The following is a 14,994-nucleotide window of genomic DNA, read 5'->3' as shown; positions in this document are numbered from 1 at the left end:
ATGACCATAAAAGTCAATCGAAAACGGCCCCGCCGGGGTGGCGCTGTGATTAAGGCGCTCGACTACTGTTCCCAAGGAAGCGGGCTCTAATCGCGGCCTCGGCGGCTGCGTTTCGATGGAGGCGAAACGGAGTGGCGTCCGTGTGCTGTGCGATGTTATTGCACGTTAAAGAATCCAGGGTGGTCGAAGTTTCCGGAGTCCTCCACTACGGCGTCTCTCATAGCCTGAGTCGCTTTGGGACGTTAAACCCCACAAACCAAACCAAATCAAACCTAATCGAAAACGAGTAGATTACTTTTCTATGAGTGTTCTCTAATTATGATAAAATCCTGGTGAAGTGAGCGCTCAGATACGTAAAGTGAAGCGGAAGCGCCGGCGATAGAAATCATGGAATTGCAGCTCCAACTGCAGAAAATGCAGAACTGATATTCGCTAGGTGGCGCGCAATAGGAAGCTGGTGTATTCAGCTTGGTAACGTTATGCCATACACGCAAGAAAATTACCTTCATCGACTAATGATGACTGCGAACGAACGAGTAAACGAGTGCCAAATATCAGCTGCCGAGAGGAGAGGGGGCGACTTTAGAAAGCTAGGGCTTGCTGAACGTAGCTGAACGCGGTCGTGTTGTCGTGTACTGAAGGCGATACTTCCTCCATGAGGCGATATGATGAGCATTATAAAAACTACCATGTCAATACATCGCATCGCTGTGCTGAACCCTCCTCCCCATACATACAGATCGCAGTAGTATGCTTGGCGGTGTGGGAGCGAATCCGGTTTTAGAAACAGCCGTTTAAAAGAAGAAAAAAAATACGGTAAGGAAAAATGGAGAGAGTTCAACATTGCAAGTGAGCCCACGTTCAGAACAGTAGTTTGCGTTAACAGCCATATGTATCAAACCCCAATACTCGGCTGTAAACACTGCTGCATCAAAGGTGACGCCATCTCGTGTACTTAAGGCATACTCCATCGGAGAGCCATTTCGAGAACAATTACCAGTGGGCCTTCAGATCCCTTTAGCAACGCTTCGCCGTTCCTGCTGACTTCAGTGATTCTTTCTTTGAAACGTCGGTGGCGGCATCTAGGCTTCCAATGAGGAAGCAGCTTGGCAACATTTTCCCTACCATAAACAGGTTCTCTTTCTCCGCCACATTCTCCTCGACATCTTGGCCGGAGCGGTTGATGGCAGTTTCGCTTTGCTAATGACACACGCTGAGCCCACGAGAATTCCGGTTTCTCTTTTGCGGTTTCCTCCGGGATTCCGTTACTGCTGCTAGCATCTACACAGCTCCAACGCATGCCTGCTAAACTATGACAATAGCAAGTATAACCTGGTAGTTAATTATTAAGCGACAATAGTTAGTGCAACTAATTAACATTCAAATATTGCACATAGTGCTGCAGGTCGTTGGACAGCTTCTGAGAAGCGTTTTATGCTTACGCCATTGCTTAGTAAATGGCAAAACATGCAAAGCATTGCTTAGGCTTGATAAGCTAGCTTTTACTGTATTGAATACCTGTTTTTTATCAAGGCACATTACGTTACTTTGCACAATGAAACTTTGAATAAATGAAGAAACAATAACGTTCCCTAGTCGTTATAATTGAAGGAGAGCAATTTTTTTTTTTTGCTCATTAGTATTTTATCAATACATCCGCGTCACTGTTGGCATGAGCCACGGCGCTGACAATGATCATGTGGCTGCAGTGAAACCGAAACTTGGCCCCGCCGCTTGTAAGGCGGACGTGATAACTACGCCGCAAGCGAAGATGATGAAGCGTTTTTGCAGAGTAACGGTCATTTTATGACTTCGCAATGATGCCAGCTACCTGCAAGTGATTTGGTTATCTGATACCATGTTGTACTGTAGCTGCATTCGAGAGTAAATGTTCTGCCCGATACAGGATGTTAAATTTCAGAACGAGGCGATCAATCCTCAGAGCAGCAGTTTTTAAAACAGTTGCTGACTGCACGTAGCACGATTAACAAATAGATAACATAGCAAAAAAAAGCACACACACACACAAGCAGAACTAGCTGTTTTGTTATCATGAGCGCTCTATCATTTGCACGAGAGAAGTGGTGAAAATGATGAAACAAAAATGAACTTGTTCTTACTAAAGATCTAATCTGAGACCATTCGTTTGTTAGGGCGATGTGATAAATGTTGCGCCACAATAACTTTTGTTCTTTCTTTGTCTTACTTGGCATAATTACAGCGGGCTCTTACAATAACCCCTTGTGGTTGCCGTGTGTCTTGACAGAAAATAATCTCTAATTGACCAAAATTTGAACCTAATGGACCAAAATTTGAACCATTTGTAAAACACACTCAGAACATCTCTACTGTTCTCTGCTGTCGTACTCTCTACTAAGCCCGTTTTATTTCATCAGACCAAGGCACCCACTCCAGCGTTAGTAGCATAAAATTATCTCTCGACATCAAGCCTCTGGTACACAGGCCCGTTTGTTTCTTTTCTATAAACGTTACTACTATTTTTCTTCACTTCAGGACGCCCTGCTGCTTCCACCCCTCCGAACCTCTCGCCGTTTTTTCAACTCCTTGAGCATTCTCCGTTTGCCTGGCTCCACTACCGCATTCAACAAGTTATTTCTACCTGTCGCCATTGAAGAATGGAATTCATTACCAGAATGCATTGTTACAGAACATGATTCATGCAAGTTTCGGTAGTTGGGGACAGCCTACCTAAAAACCTGAAGTGAATTACTTTTATGTTCGCGCATTACCCTTTTTCTGTCATTTTGTGAATTTCTGCGCCCATCTGAAGAGTTCCTGCACATTTTTTTCTCTTGTATCCTCATTCCGATGCCCCCCACCCCACCGCTTATGTAATGCCCCCATTCAGAGGTTTTAAGGGTCAATAAATGAAATGATAATAAAAGAAGCGCAGCTGCAGTAGGCTTCACAGCACGACAGGGAAGAAAGGAGTTCTGGGGTGTGCGCTATAAGTGGGACCACCAATTAGCTGGCTTAACAGCGTGTACACCGAAGCGAAGAATTGAATGGCACACTTCTGCATCCACTGGGCACAAATTATCTTCTAAATAAGAGGTGGTTAACTAAGCAGCCCTTTAGAAAAAATAAAATTTCTGTCTTTCGGTTTACAATAAAATAGATCAAATAGCGAAGAAAGGTGCGCGGTGCATATTATTAGTGATTAGCATTTATCCGTGCTAATCCCGTTACGAAGTTATAGCGGTCTTTACCGTATTTTTACATCTTGCGTTAGACTGTTACGCCATGCAATGTCAAATTTTAAGGCTCTCACGCTCAAACCGAGCACACTCTCAAGTGCTCAATTTGAATAGTTTCAATTAACTATGCAGTCCTAAAAATACAAACGGTAAAAATATGTAAATATCGATTCAGTAATGTAATGAACAAGTTCGCGCGAATACTAAGATGAGGGACGAAAAACGCAAACACATAAATCACGACTTGCCAGTGCTATATGTCTCTGTTCTTCATCTCTGACCTCAGCATTCGCCGTTCTTCATAACATGCAGCCTCAAATAGCTCGGTAATACCCCCTCCCGAAATAAAAGCGCACAAGGAGGACTGTACTCAAACGAATATAAATTCACGTTAAAGGGCACCAGATGTTAAACAGTAATCCAACTTCTCCGCCATGGTGGTCCTTATAGCCCTCCGGCTGGTTCACATATCTTTCGATATTCCTGGGCGCATACCACAATAAATTTAGAATGAGGTTAAGAAGATGGTTATCTCACGTGAAAGGAAACACAGCACGGTTGATCGGAGCCTCAGTCTTCTAACCAACGTTTCGACCAATGGACCACGACACTGCATGTTGAAGCCATATTTCAGGATGCACGGCACTTAAAAGCGTACCATTCCGATGCTGCTCGCTAAGAAAGGCAGTGTCGTAATCTGAGAAATCCTCCTGCTAGTATTGGTAAAAGCTAACACACCTTACTTTTTTTTTACAACTTGAGCTTGTTTCTTCCATTTGTCTCCCTGTCATAACAACATGATCCCTAAATTAGAACACATCCAAAATTGGGCACCAAGATTCATTTTTTAAGCCATAACTACCGTTCAAGCAACACCACATACATACATTAAAGATCTTCCGTGATAATCATTATGCACACACCGTGATGTCGAGTTCCCACCTCATAAGTGTGTAGAATAAAAAATACCAGCTTTATTTCGTCCCGATATTCCATCCAGCATATCCAAAAGATTGTCACTTCAATATTGCAAAAATTCAAGCTGATACATGAGGTTTCAATACCTAGTCACTGCAGAAAAACATTCAGAAAAATCAAGATGCAGTTTGATACTTTAACAGAGTCGAACTTTGGGCTGGTTGGTGCATGATATGCGGCTAAACAGTGCTAACACGAGATGAAGCAGAAAGAGGGGACACGACGCTGTCCCCGCTCTCTTCATCGTCTCGTGGTAGCGCTGTTTTTAGCCACAGATCATGCAGTCTGACACCAGCTCACCAAGTTCTGAATCCGTCGTTCAGCATCACTTTTGTTCGCAGACACACACACAAACACACACACAGGCACACAGACACACACACACACACACAGAACACGCAGACACACAGACACACACACGTACGCACGTACTCACTTACGCCCCGTAGGGGTGGCGCAGTGGTTATGGCACTCGACTACTGTTGCCAAGAATGCGGGATCGACTCCCGACCTTGGGGGCCGTTTTTCAATGGAGGCGAAAAGCAAGGCGCCCGTGTGGTGTGCGATGTCAGTGCACGTTAAAGAACCCCAGGTGGTTGAAATTTCCGGAGTCCTCCACTACGGCGTCTCTCATAGCCTGAGTCGATTTGGGACGTTAACCCCGCAAACCACTAAACAACGCATGCATGCACGCACGCACGCACGCACGCACAAACACAGCTGTTGCATGCCACTTCACTGTTTTTGTTCTCACTCTGTATTTTAATATCTTCCTTTTTGCGTTCAGCTGCTTGTGTATTCCGTATCACGCACAGATTACACGTGCCACGTCCACTTTATTTTTATGCTTGTGCATAATTCCATGTGGCGTGTTTCTTTTTGCTTTTATTACTATTGCTGTGCTGTTTCATTTGCTCTTCTGTACTTTGGTCATGTGTTCGTAAATCTTTACCATGCCTAAGATTTTTGAGTTTTATTTACTTCTTTTGATTACCAACGCACTGATAAGTTCTTACGCCATGTTTACACGATGGGCATGTAAGGCTTTTAAGATAATAAGGAAAATATTAAAATAAAAGTATATAACGAAACCTCGACCTTAGAGCACGAAATATGACTGGGCTTCATAACTCGACGGTAAACTCGAAGACCGAAAATTAATCGGATTACTGTAGTTTTTTAAAAAGAAATTATGTGCCTGCCAGGGACCGAACCTGGGACCTTCCGCGTGTTAGGCGGATGTGATAACCACTACACCACAAGCACAGATGCCGGAGCGGCGGAGCGGCGGAGCCCATTCTTGACACCTTGAGACTGCTCCAAGGACCTCCTTATAACCGGTTGCGGCGACGTCGTCGACAGCATCAATTGCGACACAATACACAATAAAACGCCCTGCTGGCTGGACTGCTGGAGCCGACTGTCGGATAACGGCCACAACAGCGCTAGAGACCAGACCACACCTTCTCCATATTTTGTCTCTTTAGGCAACGCTTATGCAAGGATGAAAGAAGCGGCACTTGGAAACCGTTATTTCTAAGCCCTGATTAAGAAGGTAAGGAAAGATCAGAAAGCGAAGTGATGCAACGAAAAGCCTTTTTGTCTTGGCGGGTCGACCAAGGGTCAACTTGCCATTCGAACTTTTTAGAGGCTGAAATTTGATACTATTTGGGGTTTCTACAACGAAGTGTTGCCTTTCAGGATATCACTTTTAAATACTTTCGTGAGACATTGAAGGTGCTACATGCAACATCGAAGGCATATATCACCTGAATGACGGATGAGGAACACCTGCTACTTTAGAAGCAGTATTGAAGCGATTGACTTCAAGATAGGATCAGACTGGAAAATAGGACAATTTATTTTAATTATTGAATTATTTTTACATACTGCAGCTCTTCCCGGAGTTATAGCAGGAGTGGGAGGCGAACATGATAAAATAAAATAAATTATACAATACAGTCAGTAGAGCAGTAACAAGAAATGATTTAAACAGAGCAACAACACTAATAACGGCTAGAGGTTACTTAACTGTGTGAAATAGCCAGTGTGCGATGGCGTCAGTAAAATCTTGTAAAGGAAGGGAGCGAAGTGAGCCAGGAAGCTTACTCCAAGCTGCGATGGTACGAGGAAAAAGCCATTTTTAAATGGATTATATCGAGCAAAGTAGGGGACAATATTAAGCTCATGGTAGTATCTAGAGGTAGTAGGCCAGGCTGGAGTTATGTAACCTATAGATTAAAGTAAATAATGAGCATGAATGATACAATACAAGAATATTAACGACTCTAGATGTCGGCGACTTGATAGTGTAGTAAGCTGTAACGAAAGGAGGGCAGAAGTAGGCGAAAAATCACGGTGGTACTGGTGACAAATGAAACGAATGGCTTTCTTTTGAACTGTTTCGATCTTGGTAATATCAGTTAGTTTGTGAGGGTTCCATACAACGCATGCATAGTCTAGTATGGGATGGATTAATGATTTATACATTAGTAACTTAACATCACTTGCAGCTTGAGCTAGAGTACGTCTTAAATATCCTATCCTAATTTCATAAGGGCTTTGCTACAAATGTAATCAATATGCTTGGACCAAGATAAATTGGCACTGAAAATAACTCCCAAATATTTATAATCAAAGACCCTTTCTAATGACATGCTATTAGATGAGTAGACGGCAAAAGAAGGGGAGGAACTGTTAGAAAATGTCATGACTACAGATTTACGAAAATTAATACTCATTTGCAGTTATTGCACCATTCAGAAAATGCAGTTAATGAACTGTTAAGTTGATAATGAGCCTCAGGGCAATTAATGCTTTCATAAATAACACAATCACCGGCATACATGCGAAAATTAGACGTGATATTACTCGGGATGTCGTTAATATAGAGTAAAAAAAGTACTGGTCCTAATACGGAGTCTTGCGGCACACCACAAGAAACCGGGGCCACATAGGGTTCACCTGAATTGTGTGTTACGGACTGGAAGCGGGCTGAAAGAAAATTAGATATCCAATTAACCAAACACGGATTCTTCAAAGTAAGGTTATACTTGAACAGGAGTTTAGAATGAATAACGGCGTCAAAAGGCTTAGAGATGTCATTAAATATTGCATCAATTTGATTACCACAATCAAAGGTAGAAGAAATATCATGTACAAATTCGAACAGTTGTGTTATTGTGCTAAAGCCCCATCTAAAACCATGTTAAACATTACACAAGATATTATTAGTTTCTAAATCCTCTTAAATATGTTTGTGAATGATATGTTCTAACGTTTTACATGATGTAGATGTGAGCGAAATGGGCCTATAATTGCATAGAAGCTGTTTATCACCAGGTTTGAAAAGAGGAAGAACTTGCGCTAGCTTCCAAGAAGTAGGAACAGTGCTCGAGGTGAGTGATTTTTTGAATATTATGGGAAGATAGCGAGCTGCCAATAATGAATACCGCACTAAAAGTGCTTTAGTAATTCCGTCAGGGCCTCCACAATTCTTAGTGTGTAGGGCAAGTATTAGGTTCAGAATACCCTCTTGGGAAACTACAATGTTGGAAGCAAACAAGATAATGTTTGGTTTGGTTTGGTTTTTTGGTTTATGGGGTCTAACGTTCCACAGCAACTCAGGCAGACTGAAGAAGGAAAAGTGCGAATTTATCAAACACAGATTTCATAACTTGGGAGATGTCATTAGCGCGCAAGGATTTGAACTGCAGGCTAATGACAAAATAGAAGCTATTGCACCGCTCCCTACGGAGAAGTAGCAGTTGCATTCACTGCTGCAGACTTAATACACTGCTATGAGAAGCCAGTTCCTAGCGTGTCAAGCGTTTTTCCGCCCCTCAACAGGTTGTTAGAGCTCAATGGTTCCCGGCCCTGCCGTTATGAGTGCGGAACAGCTTTTTCGAACACCAAACAGCTACTGTTACAGCCAGCGAATCTTGATCATTATGACCCCAGTGCGCCACTGCAGATGTCAGATAAAGTTAGTGTCATCCGTTGGCCTACGTATCTCGTACCTCATCTAAGAGGAAGTCAATCATAGTCGGCTAGATAAAGAGAAACTGGATTTATTTTTTTTTTCATTAAACGTTTTTAGCATGCTGCCTTTTGGGCGTCCTTTCGTTCTATATAGTTACGACCAGAAGCCCTTGAACACAATTTTTTGTCCCCAGACACGGACACCAACTATATAGTTCTGTCTGCTGAAAACTTAACATTGACGCTTAAGGCTTCATGCTTAGATTGCTCATGTCCATTGTACCTGCCGAGCGAAAGCGAGCAATTCTCCTTTGATCAATTTTCTATTCTACGCATATAGTCCTTGCCAGTAAACTATCACGAAGTCAAACGCTGAAGTTTCCCCAGACCCGATTGGACGTTTCACCCATCACGTAATGGACCGCTGGCCTGAGCGGGTCGACAGTGAATCAGCGAAGACTCTTCTTTTTTTTTCACGGATGTTGCGAACTTTTTTTGTTTAATTATCTGCAGCAATAAACTTCAAGTTTCTGCATCGCTAGGATGTCGCATTCCTGGAAGGCGTGTAGTTAATTCTGAATTCATCAGGTATACGTGTTATGTGATAACGAAACAGGACCGTGAAGACACCTGCCGCAGTTGCTCGATGAACTGCATAAGGAATACCCTGGAATTGTAAACATGAAAGAGGTAACACGCAATTGCATCTGACGGCCATGAATCGATAGTGAAATTGAGAAGATGTCCATTTGTTCAATGCTTGTTTAAAGCAATGCACAGTGCCTTGCCCTCCTCCTTGGCACCGGTGGTCATATCCATGCAACTAGACGATGGCAACACCTGTACATCGATTTTGCAGGAAAGTTCAAGAGGACTGCGTTCTTGGTTGTCGACGCTCACTCCAAGTGGCTTGAGGTGTGCCAGACGCGTGACATATCCTCGGAAAACACAGTAAACCGACTTCATGAACTCTTCTGCAGTCATTTTAGTGCGAACGTGCTCTGCTTTGCACAGACTTGGAATTAAAAATGGTCTAACTTTGGTACCTTCTTCTAGCCACGACACAACTTTAGTATCATAAATGGCAGCAGTGCTTTCTAGATTGTTATGTGTCATAAACTAGCTTGTTTTGATTGCCTTCATGCAGCCGATTCAAATAAGATGGAAGGAATGCGGTAGCTGTGCGCCCGCTTGTCTTACGCTCTGCTGACCTCCCCATTTCAAGAACATAACGTCTAACGGCTGTATGTGCTGCAGCACCAGGGCCTGCTGGGGCACCTCACCGTGGTTTACCTGGACGGCTACATGCTGTGCTGACTCTCGCCAGTAACTTTACACGGGCGAACAAATCGCTCCGCGGGATTCGCTGCTGCTGCTGCTAAAAACACACACACACACACACACACACACACACACACACACACACACACACACACACACACACACACACACACACACACACACACACACACACACACACACACACACACACACACACACACACACACACACACACACACACACACACACACACACACACACACACACACACACACACACACACACACACACACACGCACGCACACACACACACACACGCACGCACGCACACACACACACACACACACACACACACACGCACACGCACACGCACACACACACACACACACGCACGCACGCACGCACGCATGCACAAAGTTAAGTGCCACTTTGCAGTTTTTGTTGGGTTCCTGTATCTTTATTCCTTTTCTTTTTCATCTCAGTTGCTTGCTTTAACACCGCTGTATCATCCACTGATAACATATGTCACGTCCATTATATATTTATGGTTGTGCATTATTCTATGTCCCGCATTTCTTTGTTGTTATTACTATGTCTGTGTCGCTGCATTTGCTCTTCTCTACTTTGGTCTTAAGTTCGCATATCGTTTACCATGCATAAGAGATTTTATTTGCTTTATTTAGTTACTAACGCACTGATAAATTTCTTCACCCCGCTTAATTGACGGGCATGTGTAGTATTTAAACAAACAAAAACAATAATTGAAACAAAAGCATTAAACGGAACGTCCACCTTACTGCGCAAAATATGACTGCGCTTCATATATCCACCCTTGGGTGAACTCTAATTCCACAAACTGTTTTAGGATGCTTTCTGAAAAATAAAAACATGTGCCTGCCAGGGATCGAACCTGGGACCTTCCGCGTGTTAGGCGGATGTGATAACCACTACACCACAAGCACATATAAATTGCCGGCTGAGCAGCCCCTTCCTGACAACTTGGAACAGCTCCAATGACCTCCTTTTGACCGGTTGCGCCGAGGTGGCCGACAGGATTGATTGCGGCAAGCTACACAATACAGCGCTCCGCTGGCCGGACTGCTGGCGCAACCTGTGGGACAGCGGCCACTAAGAGTCCAGGCTATACCTTCTGCATATTTGGTATCTTGAGGCGCAGTTTATGCTAGGGTCAAAGAAGCGGCGCATGGAAATTGTTATTTCTAAACCCTGATTAAGAAGGCAAGGAAAGGTGAACCGCTGTCCTGAGCGCACCGACAGTGAATAATAGAAGCCTTTTTGGATTGTTCTTTTTTTCACGGATGCTGCGTACATCTCTGTATAATTATATATAGCAATAAACTTCAACGTTTTGCATCGTTAGGATGTCGCATTCCTGGAAGGCGTATAGTTAACCCTTAATTCATCGGGTATACGAGTTATGTGATAACGAAACGGCACCGCGATGTTCTTGCCCAGTCGGCTCGCAACACCAGTCGCAGTTGCTTGATGAATTGCATCAGGGATACCCTGCCAGAAGATCAAATCAGTCGATGTTGTCGACCATAAACCCTGACTGCTCATTGGAGGGTCAAATTCTAAAGTTAAAGCTCAGCTACTTTGGTCATCTCATGAGCAGAGAGGAGTCGCTGGAGAAAAATATGATTTTGGGAAAGGTTGAGGGTCGCCGGAGAAGGGGTAGGCAGCGAACGCGATGGTTAGATGGCATCCTCGAGGCACTGCAGATGAAGTTATGTGATGTTAGGAAGATAGTGAGAGACCGGAAAGCGTGGCGTGACATGGTCCATAGGGTCACGAAGAGTCGGACACGACTGAACGACTGAACTGAATTGAACCCTGGATTTGTAAACATAAAAGGGTTAACTCAAAATTGCATTTAATGGCCGCGAATCAAACATGGCATAGAGACTGATGTTCATTTCTTCAGTGCTTGTTTAAAGCAACGCACAGTGCCTTGCCATCTTCCTTTTCACCGGTGAGCATATCCATGAAACTAGGCGACGGCAACACCAGCACATCGATTTCGCAGGAAATATCAAAAGGACCACGCTCTTGGTTGCCGACGCTGACTCCAAGTAGCTGGAGGTGTGCCAGACGCGTAACACATCCGTGGAAAGCACAGTAAACCGACTCCATGAACTCTTCTGTAGTCATTTTAACACAGACGTGACTTGCTTCGCACAGATTTGGAATGAAAATCGGTCGAGATTTCGTCCCTTCTTCCAGCCACGGCACAACCTTGGTACCATAAAAGGCAGCGATGCCTTTATGATTGTTATGTGCCATAAACTAGCATGTTTTACCTATCTTCATGCACCCAATTCAAAGATGGAATGAATGCAGTAGATGCGCGCCGGCTTGCCTTATATGCTAAATAATACCCTCTCCCCGCCCCCATTTCACGGCGATAAAGGCTAATGGCTATATATGCAGCAGCACCAGAGCGTGCTGGTGCACTTCACCGCGGCTTACCAGGACAGCTACAAGCTGTACTGACCCTCGCTGGTAACTTTACTCAGGCGAATAAATCGCACGGCGGGATTCGCTGCTGCTGCTGCTACTGCTGAGCGCACGCACACACACACACACACACACACACACACACACACACACACACACACACACACACACACACACACACACACACACACACACACACACACACACACACACACACACACACACACACACACACACACACACACACACACACACACACACACACACGCGCGCGCGCGCGCGCGCGCGCGGGCGCGCGCGCGACCCACTCAGTTAAATGACACTGCAGATTTTTTTCGGTTTCTGTTTATTTAATACTTTTGTTGTTATCTGCGCGCGTTAACAGTACTGTATCACCCACTGATACCATATGTCACGTCCTTTATATATTTATAGTTGTACATTATTCTTTTCTTTTTGTTGTTGTTACTATGTCTGAGTCGCTGCATTTGCTCTTCTGTACTTTGGTCGTATGTTCGCATATCGTTTACCATGCTTTAGACTTTTGAGTTTTTATTTACTTGTTCTTGTTGCTAACGCCCTGAAAAGTATATGCACCAAGGACATGTGAAGCATTTAAACTAATAAAAACAAAGAATGAAACAAACGTATTAAACGGACTCTCGGATGAGCTCTTGTTCCACAAACTGTTTTAGGATGGCTTGGGTGAATAAAAAAACATGTGCTTGCCAGGGATCGAACCTGGGACCTTCCGCGAGTTAGGCGGATGCGATAACCACTACACCACAAGCACTTTTTTTTTTCTTTATTGCATGAATTGGTACAAATACATCAGTAAAAGATCGTGGTTGCCATGCCCCTTGGCTGACAACCGTGTCTAATGGACTTTGGTTACCATAAGTTCGCCCATCAGACTCAAGACCTCCTCCGCAGCGCCTTGCTGCTTCAAAATTTCTTTTAGTTTATACACTTGTTCAACAAAATAATCACATACAGATCGTGCATCGACATCACAGTGTCTATAAGCCATCCTACCCCTCCAAATACTGTGAAGGCCCAATAGCATGATGAGGTCATACTGAAAATCATCATTAACAGTTGTCAAGTACCGAATTCCACGTGGCGTCAATGGCAGGTCTTTTTTAATTGTCCTTTGTAACACATCCCAGTAAAACTACACCACAAGCACATATGAAGCGGCGGCTGACGAGCCCATTACTCACATCTTGAGACTCCGCCAATGACCTACTTCTGACCGGTTGCGGCGACGGGGGCGACAGCATTGATTGCGACACACTACACAATAGAACGCTCTGCTGGCTGGACTGCTGCGCCGCCTGTAGGATAACGGCCACAACAGCGCAAGAGACCAGGCTACGCCTCCTACATGTTCGGTCTCTGTAGGCGAAGTTATGCAACAATGAATTTGGCGTTGGAAACCTTTGTTTCTTGCTTAAGAAGGCAAGAAAAGATAATTAAAATCGGTTTCCGTGCTTGACGGGTCGACCCAAGGGTCAGCTTTCCATTCGGAGTTTTTAGAGACAGAATTTTAACAGTATTTGAGGTTTCTGCAGGAAGATATTGTCTTTCAGGACAGCACTTTTGAATAGTTTCAAGAGACACTTATTGAAGCAGTATTGACGCGAACGAGTCTAAAAGAGGCATAAGACTGAGGTTTGTTTTGGTTTCGATTTGTTTACGAGATTTAACGTGCCAGGGCGACTCAGGCTGACTCAAGAAAGAAAAGTGCGAATTTGTCAAATATAAGTTTCAGTACTTGAGACATGTCATTATCGCGCGTGAAATTGAACCGCGGGCTACTAGGAAAGTAGAAGCTATTGCACAGCCACCGCTCCCTACGGACAAGTAGCAGTTGCGTTCACTGCCTACTGAAAAAACTGTAAGGGGCAATAACCTCACATTTTCTCACACAATCTCACTCAATTCACATAAGAAATCACGTACAAGTCGCATATAATTGCATAAGTTCTCATAGTTTCTTGTACATTATCATAAATTATGTACGATATTTTATGATAAGGATGTGCACTGTACGAGACTCTATGCGATTAAATGAGATTTTATGAGGTTATTGCCCCGTAGAACTTTTGGTTTTTCAGTAGGGATATATATATGGGCTTGATAAAGTACCAGTTGCGTTCACTGCTGGGCTTGATAAAGTACCATGGGAAGCCTGTTCCTACATTCAAGCGTTTTTTCGCTTCTCAACAGGTTGCTAAAGCTCAGGGTTTCCAGGGCCTGCAATTACGAGTGCGAAACAGCTTTCTCGAACATCAAGCAGCTACTGTCACAGCCTCCGGACCTCAATCACTAGACCCGAGTGAGCCACTGCAGCTGTCAGCCAAACGGTCACTGCCAACTAGTGGCGTACGCATCTTGTACTTCATCTAGAGCGGAAGGCAATTATAGCCGGGTGATAAAAATAAGCCAGTCTTATATTCTTTTTTCGTATAACGCTTTCATCATACTGCTGTTCTAGTTATCGCCGCAGGGTGTTGCGCACAATTTTCTGTCTCGAGAGGCAGGTAATATCACTCAGCTCAGCTGAAACGTTGTATTTTAGTTCTGTCTCCTTGCAACTTGACATTGACGCTTGAGGCGTCATGCTTTGATTGCTTATCTCCATTTCATCTGCCAAGCTAAAGCGAACAATTATATGATCAATTTGTTTCATACGCATGCAGTCCTTGACAGTCAACTACCACGATGTCACACACGAAACTTCCCAAGATCCTACTAGACGTGTCATGCATCACTAATGAATCGCTGGCCTGAGACCGCCGACAGTGAAAAAAATGAAGCCCTCTTATGTTTTCGTGGATGCTGCGAACTTCCCTGTAACGATCTATGACAATAAACGTGAAGTTTCTGCACCCCTAGAATGTCTCATTTTTCGAAGGGTTGTAGTTATTTCTAAGAACACCCGCCGCAGTTGCTTTATGAATTGCATCGGGGATACCCTGGAATTGTAAAAATGAAAGAGGTAATACGCAATTGCATATGATGGCCACGAATCAATCGCGACTTTGATACTGAT

At 43.9% G+C, this 14,994-nt stretch overlaps 3 non-coding genes across 3 annotated transcripts; all 3 read right to left on the bottom strand.

Moving 5' to 3' along the window:
* Positions 1 to 5,389: 5,389 nt before the first annotated feature.
* TRNAV-AAC (transfer RNA valine (anticodon AAC)) lies at positions 5,390 to 5,462 on the bottom strand. The gene has a single exon. It is a non-coding gene; the product is annotated as a tRNA-Val (tRNA).
* Positions 5,463 to 10,347: 4,885 nt separating this feature from the next.
* Positions 10,348 to 10,420, bottom strand: TRNAV-AAC (transfer RNA valine (anticodon AAC)). The gene has a single exon. It is a non-coding gene; the product is annotated as a tRNA-Val (tRNA).
* A 2,236-nt stretch (positions 10,421 to 12,656) lies between these two features.
* TRNAV-AAC (transfer RNA valine (anticodon AAC)) lies at positions 12,657 to 12,729 on the bottom strand. The gene has a single exon. It is a non-coding gene; the product is annotated as a tRNA-Val (tRNA).
* Between the last annotated feature and the right edge of the window lie 2,265 nt (positions 12,730 to 14,994).

This window comes from Amblyomma maculatum, chromosome 4 (genome assembly GCF_055883805.1).
Source record: "Amblyomma maculatum isolate TAMU_Amacu chromosome 4, ASM5588380v1, whole genome shotgun sequence".
In the NCBI taxonomy this organism is placed as follows: Eukaryota; Metazoa; Arthropoda; class Arachnida; order Ixodida; family Ixodidae; genus Amblyomma; species Amblyomma maculatum.
The sequence above is the reverse complement of the archived record's forward strand: the minus strand, read 5'-3'. Positions and strand labels throughout refer to the sequence as shown.